We start from the raw sequence: 8,959 nt of genomic DNA, 5'->3' as shown, positions 1-8,959 counted from the left end.
GGGTAATAGCGTTATTTAAAGTTCCTTTATCAAAATTTAACTTGTGAATTTGTCAACTGTTGTTAAATTGATTTAGGTTGTATTGTGTTTGTGTTTGTTGTGCTAGGTAGAAGAGAGAATGAGTGAGACAGAGATGAATGGTAACCAAGCAGGTAACCGAGATGATGTTGATGACGCTATTACTGTTCACAACCAAATCCAATTGGGTACAATCTGCCTACCATTAGCCGAAAGTAGGCTATATTTTATTTCACGAGCACAACTCTTCATCTCCTCCAAATGAATGGACTCTATGGATGGTTGACTCATGAAGACCCACATGAGCATTTGAGGAATTTTAGAACTGTTTGCAACCCGTTTTCATTGAAGAATGTGTCGCAATAATTAATTCGGCTCAGGTTATTTCCACTATCTCTGACAGCGGAAGCTAGAGAAATGGTTGGTTAAGTTAACAAAGAATTCTATCACATCATGGGATGAGCTTACAACGACATCCAATATGAGGTTCTTTCCTCTGTCGAGGATAATACTACTTAGAGACAACATTCAAGGTTTCAAGCGATTGGAGGGTGAACCCATCGATGAAATGTTGTTGAGGTGTAAAAAACTCCTACTTCAATTCTTGACTTGTGGACTACCACACAATTTGCTACTAAAATATTTTTATCGGAGTCTTGATTCGGTAAATAAAGGATTTCCTGATCAATTGGTTCGAGGGGGAATAATGTTGCAATCATTTGAGGTGCCTTGATTTCTTCTTGATGACATGACGAAAATAAATCAAGCTTGGTACACTGAAGAAGATCAAGTTTCACCTTTTTGATTTAGAATGACTCGAGAGCAACTTGATAAGGAAAGAGAAAGAAATGAGAATATCAAGAAGATGTTAGTCCAAATGGAAATATTACAAGCACATGTGTTAGAGAATGTGAAAAAAACCAAGGGAACAAGTGGAGTGTTTAGAGTTGAGGACGGTTCTTCCTCGGGCTATTCAAAGCCGGGTGAAAATAAATGTTGGTATTCCAATAGGTCTGAGGAGGGTTTCCACCCACGCTATTTACAGTAGGGTGGGAATCAAGGTTGGAACTCTCATAAAGAAGAAGAGCAAAAAAGATACTATCAAGAATGGCTAAGAAAAATGATTATTGGAGAAGAGAGGATGATTATGAAGAAGACCACACTCAATCGAGTGAAAACCCACAGTCGAAAGGTACTGCAACTAGTCCCCGAGTGGATGATTTGTTTTCTCGTACCCTCGACAAAGTTGAAGGTTCGGATGATTTTATTAAAGGGATGAAAGCTGATTTTTCATCATTGAACAATAGAGTGAAGTCTCACGCTGATGCAATCGTCTCACGCTGATGCAATCAAGCTACTTGAAGGTTAGTTGAGTTTACTTTCAGCACAATTTGAACCAAATATGATGAGGAAAAATATTGATAGAGGTCTAGCTATGGTTACGCGTAGTTGGAAGGTAGCGGTAGGTGATGTGACAGGCAATGACGAAGCTCAAGCTCATAAAGAAGACAATGGTATTGTGGAAGAAGAAATACTCATCCAACAAAGCATTGCCAAAGTGTAACAAAAAGATGTAGAAAAAAGCAATCCAATCTCAAAAGTGGTGCAACCTCTACCCAAAATACCTCCTCCATTTTCCCAACACCTTAAGAAGAAGAAAGAGGATGAGAAGTTCAAGAAGTTTTTATCGGTGTTCAAGACATTATCGATTAATCTCCCTCTAGTGGATGCATTGTTGGAGATGCCGAGTTATGCCAAGTTTATGAAAGAGTTAATTAAACAAAAAACTTGGACTTTGAAACAATGAAAGTTTCTCATAGTTGTAGTGCAATTATGACTAACGAGATGATAAAAAAGAAAGAAGATCTCGGAGCTTTCACCATCCCTTGCACCATTGGCATTCTCCAATTTTCCCAGACCATATATGATTTAGGAGCAATCATCAACCTAATGACATACACAATCTATAAACAACTTGGGTTGGGTGAACCGAAATCCCCAACAATGAGGCTCTTGATGGCAGACTGATCGATTAAACACCCAGTGGGGACACTATATGACATCTTTGTCGTTCTCGATTGCGATATTGATGATGAAATTCCCATTATTTTTGGAAGACCATTCTGGGCAACCGGGAGAGTGTTGGTGGATGTTGAAAGTGGGGAATTGAAGTTCCGGGTGAACGAAGATGAAGTAATCTTTAATGTGTGTAAGTGAATTAATCACCCAAATGATATTCACGTTGTCTCTAATATTGATGAAGTGGTGGCTAGTGTTAGCCATTTGATGTGTATGAGTGAACCACTTGAGGACGTGCTTGCTAACTATGATGAGTTCGAAGTTTAAGGCTACGAAGAGGTAGTAGCTGCCCTTTCGGGTTCGGGGAAATATTTAAAAACTCCATTGAAGTTGGATATTGATCTAAAAAATCAAGAAAGTCCTCACGCAAAGCCATCAACGGAGGAACCATTGAAGCTTTAGTTGAAAGTGCTTCGTTCCTATCTCCGATATGCATTCTTGAATGTCAAGTAAAGTTGCTTCTTGAGGTGTTGAGAAGACATATCAAAGATATAGGATGGACTATCGCTGACATAGTGGGCATTCCTCCCTACATTTGCACTCAAAAGATTCAGCTTGGTAGTGAATGTAAACTAAGTGTAGAACATCAGCGGAGATTGAACCCACAAATGTAAGAGGTGGTGAAAAAGGAGATAATAAAGTGGTTGGATGCAGGTGTGATATACCCTATTGCGGATAGAAAGTGGGTAAGTCCGATACAATATGTACCGAAAAACGGAGGCATCACAGTAGTCCCAAATGAAAAGGGAGAGCCTGTGTCTATGATAATGGTAACCGTGTTATATGCGGAATAGTAGTACATAAAACTAGAGCCTTACGTGAGAGTATTAGAGTTTGATGTGTGGTTTAGAGTTGTAAAATTGTTTCCTGACTTAGGATGAGGGGTTTAGGGGTTAAACATCAAGGTACGACTCCCCAAGGACCAACCAAGGGTCAATGAGCAAGACCCTAAAGCCTAACCCCAAAGCTTCCCAAAAACTGCACAAATATGTGAGCTACAGATGGGACCTACGGGGTATAAATCCATCCATGCCACGTGGGGAAGGTTCGTGGGTAAAGCCCTCAAAATGAAGTTGCATGCCATGGCCTATGGACCTGAAGGACGGATAGTACGCCCGTTGATGAGTCCACAAATTGAACTCATTTAGGGCAACATTTTAATAGAAATTGTGTCCTAAAATGCTTATTTTATCTCAATATCTGATGAAAACCCTTGAGTTTCAGGTATTTGAAGTTTGAAGGAAATCATGGACACTACGTCGCAAAAAGGAATAAAGAGGCTGAAAAGAATGAAGAAATGATGGTCTGAGGATCGCCGAGTCCACTTGGTGAGTCGCTGAAGAGTCCTACTATGCCTTTTGTTCAAGTTTGCTGAGCCTTGAAGGAAAGGATCAAGTCGATGGTAAAAGGGAGCAGTCGGCGCATCGCTGAGAAGTTTCACGAAAAAGTACCATGTAGCCCAATAACCCAAAGCACGATGATACTGAAGGTTGGTGCAAGACAGCGATAAACTACACCAAAGGGATAATCGCCGAGTTGATCGGCGATTCTGTCTAACGACGGCGAATGATCCACTGTAGCACAAATATGTGAAAACTATAAATAATAGTTAGAGTTATAGTTTTAAGAGTCGAACAATTATTATAATTTTCATATAGAATAGTACTTTTTGATATTTTTGCTTTAAGTTTGAGAGGGTTTTGAAGACTTGAAGATCCAAAGGGTTTCATCTTCAAGATTTGGGTTTGGGTCTCTTGGATTTTTCAATTTTGTCCTGTATCAAGACTTAAATCTTCATAACCAGTTGAATGCAAATTCAATTTGGTATAAATGTATATCTCTTATACATGTGTGGCTAGAAACCCCAATTCTTGTGGTTTGATTTAGCGAATATGGGTTAAGATAATTGTTGGGTCTTGCTTGCTGATAGTTTAATCGTAGTTTAATTGTGATTTCGTTTAGTAGTTGTGGATGAACTTAATGAATTTTTAGTTGCAAATACAAGTTTATTTATGTGTTTTCGTCTAGCTCGAGAGAGAGGTCGTAAAACAAAACTTAATAAATTGATATTCAGTGCGAGTCGGTCGAAATGAGGTTCAGGCCGAGAGAATGAATGATGAGTCCACAAATTGGACTCATTTAGGGCTATATTTTAATAGAAATGGTATCCTCGAGTTCTTATTTTATCTCAATATCTGATGAAAACCTTTAAGTTTCATGTATTTGATATTTGAAGGAAAACACGGACACTGCGTTGCCAAAAGGAACGAAAAGGCCTAGAAGAATGAAGAAATGAAGGCATGAGGATCACCGAGTCCACTTGGTGAGTCCCCTAAAGGTCTTACTATGCCTTTTGTTCCAGTATGCTAAGCCCTGAAGGTACATATCAAGTCAGTGGAGATAGGGAGCAGTCAGTGCATCGCTGAGAAGTTCCGTGAAGCAGTACCATGTCACCTAATGACCTAGAGCACGACGATGCTGAAGGCTTATGCAAGATGGCGATGAACTACACCAAAGGGTGAATCGAATCGCCGAGTTGATTAGTGATTTTGACTAGTGATGCTGAATGATCTGCTGCAGCACAAATCTGTGAAAACTATAAATAGTAGTTAGACTTCTAGTTTTAGCAGTCGAACAATTATTATAATTTTCATAGAGAATAGTAATTTTTAGTATTTTTGCTCTGAGTTTGAGAGGGTCTTGAAGACATGAAGGAAAAGAGGGTTTTATCTCCAAGAATTTGGACTTGGGTCGGATGGACTCTTCATTCTTGGCCTGTAACAAGAGTTAGATCTTCATACCCATTTAAATGCAAGCTCATTTAGGTATAAATTTTTATCTCTTGATGTGTGGCAAAACAACCCAATTCTTGGGTTGTGATTTAGCAAATATGGGTTAAAATAATTGTTCGGTCTTATTTTCTGATAGTTTAATCGTAGTTTAATTTTGATTTCATTTAGTGGTTGTGGATGAATTTAATGAATTTGTAGTTGCAAATACAATTTTATTTATGTGTTTCGGCTTGCTCGAAAGAGAGGTCGTAAAACTAAGACCACTAGATTGATTGTCAGTGTGAGTGGGTCAACATGAGGTTCAGCTAGAGAGAGTGAACCCTAGTCCCATGTCCACACACTCAGCTCGAGGTAGTGAGTGGGTTAAGGCGTAGGCTGGTCTTCATGCGGCAAGTGGGTGTCCGAGAGGAACGCATTTGAAACGGGGTAAGTTGCTCAAGAGAGAGCTTATCCCCCTTAAAGTCTAGCCTAGTCAAAAGTACTCTATGAATCTTCTATCGATAGCATGCACCCAATAATCTAGCTTAACCCGTATTCCCATCATATCCCAAGGATCCCCTCTCATTACTTAGAAACCCTTGTTTATTTTGTTGTTTTTACCTTACTTGTGACAAAACCCACCCATTGTTAATTGCCACTCTTCTGTCTCCCTTTAAATTTACAATGGTTTTAATCGTTAATGTGCTTAGCTACGACTAGTTAGAACTAAATTTTATTTTTCTATTAATTCTCAAAACCACTCTCTTAGGAACGATCCCAACACTTGGTTGGGTTACTAAACTATTATACGATCGTAGCCACTTGCATCGGAAGTTGTGTCTTGATTACGCAAACATCGAAATGAGGCCGCTGCCAGGGAGTGCTGTTATTTGAAAATTTTTAGATTAATAGAATTTTTGTTCTTAGTAGTTGTAGTTTCACTAACTTAACATTTTAGTCTTGTTTTGCTTGTTTGTATATTGAAGCAAGAAATAAGAATGGAAGATCTTTATTGGTACTACACGGATCATCCCCTCCTGAAACTATTGAACCTCAAGGACAACCTACTGACATTCAAACAAAAAGAGGATGAGACGATTCCTGAAATGTGGTTGAAGTTCTAGGCAGTGCTACAACCGTGCCCATCTCATGGGATAACTGACAAGGTGCTACTAGAGTGCTTCTATCAGAGTCTTGGACCTGAAAATAGAAGCGTAGCAGATCAACTATTCGAGGGTGGTATGCTCCACCAGCCTTACGAAGTCGTCGCAACATTCCTTGATGGTATGGTTATCGCCAACAAGGAAACCGAAAAGAAACATGAGTGGGATGCACTAGTGGCTCAAGTAGACGTTCTGTCCAAATGAGTCATAGGGTTGGAAGCCCAAGCCATGGAAAAGGAAAAGAACTCTTTCCTTCATGACTGTAAACATGGGAAAAAGAATGGAGATAAGCAAAATGACGATGCTATTTCACTCATCCAATGAAAACTTGAGGAACAACACAAGAAGTTGAATGAGATGAAAGACAACATTGAAATGCAAAATGAAACATTCACCTCAAACGCCATGACTATTCAGTTGCAGGACAATCAAATCACCCATTTAATGAAAGGTCACTATCCACCGTTCGCTGAGGATTCACCCAACTACACTATGGGTGACTTCGAGGATAAATAATAGTTTTTGACTTCCGTCGTGCCATGACGTTACCTAACACGTTGTTTGGGAGGCAACCCAAAACCCCTTATTATCTTATATTTGCGTATTAGTAAAATAATGGTGTGTTGTTCGTACAGGTTGAAGTGTTGGAGGTTCTTGAAAAGTGCAGGGTTACAAGCAACATGTCCAGTTGGTGAGTCGCCGAAGAGGTCGGTGACCCACCCTTATCCGCCGTTTGAAGTTAAGAAGTGCAAGGAAAGTCTCCTTTAACCCATGATGTTGAGAAAAAGGGAACATCTTCGTTTAAAAAAAAGAGAGAAGAGAAAGAAAAAGAAAAAGAATGAAAAAGAAAGTTGTTGAATAAAGTAAAAAGTGATGGGGTTCCCAAACAATCCATGGAAAGTGAATAATAGGATGGCTTATGAGCACTAAAGAGAATGATGAAGGAAAAGGAAAGGAAGTGTTGTGAACACCACATTTCATGAGGATGAAAGTCACTGAGCCTATATCACCATACCATTCAACTCAGCCCTATTACAGGACTTGTAAAGACTTTTTTATCTTGAGTGAGCTGAAACAAATGTTGATTGGAAAATACAGGCAAAGCTATGAGTGAAATTATGCATTATGTTCTTCTTTGTGAGTGTGAGCGTTGCATCTGATTCTGAAGCTTTAAACTTTGAAACCATCTTGTAAATATGGAATCATTATTTGTGTGAGGGCATTTCAACACTATAGTTGAGCTTGAACTTGCATTTGAAGCAAGTATTGTGAGCATATATTCGTTGATATTGGTGAGTCACAACTTGAATCTTTGAGTACACATTTGATCTTTGCATAAGTAAATTGAGTCTTGTTGTGTGCATTCATGATTGAGTCTTGTGCAGCACTGTTCAAGACACCCTTTTTGAATGCTGAACTTTAGTTTGCTTGAGGACAAGAAAAAGTGTAAGTTGGGGGAGTAGATGAGTCCACAAATTGGGCTCATTTAGGGTTATATTTTAATAGAAATGGTGTCCTCAAATGCTTATTTTATCTCAATATTTGATGAAAACCCTTAAGCTTCAGGTATTTGATGTTTCAAGGAAAGCATGGACACTATGTTCCAAAAAGGAAGGAAAAGGCCGAGAAGAACGAAGAAATGAAGGCTTGAGGATCGCCGAGTCCACTTGGCGAGTCGCCGAAAGGTCTTACTTCTCCTTTTGTTCCAGTGTGCTGAGCCCTGAAGGAAAGGATCAAGTCGGCGGGAATATGGAGCAGTAGGCGCATCGCCGAGAAGTTCCGCGAAGCACTACCATGTTGCCCAATGACCCAGAGCACGACGATGCTAAAGGCAGGTGCAAGACAGAGATGAACTACATCAAAGGGCGAATCGCCTAGTTGATCGGCGATTCCGACTAACGACTCCGAATGATCCGCTGCAGCAAATATCTGTGAAAACTATAAATACTAGTTAGAGTTGTAGTTTTAGGAGTCGAACTATTATTATAATTTTCATATAGAATATTATTTTTTAGTATTTTTTCTCTGAGTTTGAGAGGGTTTTGAACACTTGACGAAAAAGAGGGTTTCATCTCCAAAGATTTGGACTTGGGTCTTTTTGATTCTTCATTCTTGGACTGTACCAAGACTTAAATCTTCATACCCATTTGAATGCAAGATCATTTATGTATAAGTATCTATCTCTTGATGTGTGACTAAAAACCCCAATTCTTGGGGGGTGATTTAGCCAATATGGGTAAAGATATTTGTTTGGTCTTGTTTGCTGATAGTTTAATCGTAGTTTAATTATGATTTCCTTTAGTGGTTGTGGACGAATTTAATGAATTTGTCTTGCAAATACAAGTTTCTTTATGTGTCTTCAACTTGCTCGAGAAAGAGGTCGTAAAACTAAGACCACTAGATTGATGGCCAGTGTGAGTGGGTCGACATGAGGTTCAGTTTGGGAGAGTGAACCCTAGTCGCATGAAACGACCCCAAAAATGCCCGAAAATGTGCTTCGAAAACAACTATAATTGTAATTTCCATATATCTCAAAATCCGTGCATGATTTCAGAAATTCGACTTCATATTCTTATTCATGGGGTCAAATTGAGTGGGCAATGGGTCTAACTCGAATTTTAGAGCAACCGTATCAAAATTCAAAAATCGCAAAAAATGTGATTTGGAGGGTCAACTTTAAAGGGGAATATCTCTTCGAACACAAGGAACTGGAAGGGCCACAACCTATTAAATTAAAGCTTTTTGAGTTATCTTTCCAACGCACTTTGTTTCACCTCATTCCGAGTTAGGATGAGGGAGTTAAGACCATTTTCGTAAAACTTGTGTGTGCAGATTTGAAATTTCCAGTGAGCTATTTTTTTGAGGCAGGTTAGGGACGTTTTTTATAAAAAGGGGATATGTCCCAAACTTAGTCATATTTTTTTTCTA

Source organism: Solanum tuberosum, unplaced genomic scaffold (genome assembly GCF_000226075.1).
Source record: "Solanum tuberosum cultivar DM 1-3 516 R44 unplaced genomic scaffold, SolTub_3.0 scf00064, whole genome shotgun sequence".
Classification (NCBI taxonomy): Eukaryota; Viridiplantae; Streptophyta; class Magnoliopsida; order Solanales; family Solanaceae; genus Solanum; species Solanum tuberosum.
This window is presented reverse-complemented; position numbering follows the sequence as displayed.